The sequence below is a fragment of the Neophocaena asiaeorientalis genome, unplaced genomic scaffold (assembly GCF_003031525.2).
Source record: "Neophocaena asiaeorientalis asiaeorientalis breed wild unplaced genomic scaffold, Neophocaena_asiaeorientalis_V1.1 scaffold701, whole genome shotgun sequence".
Classification (NCBI taxonomy): domain Eukaryota; kingdom Metazoa; phylum Chordata; class Mammalia; order Artiodactyla; family Phocoenidae; genus Neophocaena; species Neophocaena asiaeorientalis.
This window is the reverse complement of record NW_020173559.1, coordinates 267,613-267,832: the sequence shown is the minus strand read 5'-3', so window position 1 is coordinate 267,832 and position 220 is coordinate 267,613.

Sequence of the window (220 nt, the reverse complement as noted above, 5' to 3'; positions counted from 1 at the left end):
GTAATTCCCTGTGCTATACAGTAGGGCCTTGTTGCTTATTTATTTTATGTATAGTAGTTTTATGTATAGTAGTTTGTGTCTGCTAATCCCAAACTCCTAATTTATCCCTCCCCTACATTTCCCTTTTGGTAACCAGAAGTTTGTTTTCTATGTCTGTGAGTCTGTTTATGTTTTGTAAATAAGTTCAATTGTATCATTTTTTTTAGATTCCACATATAAG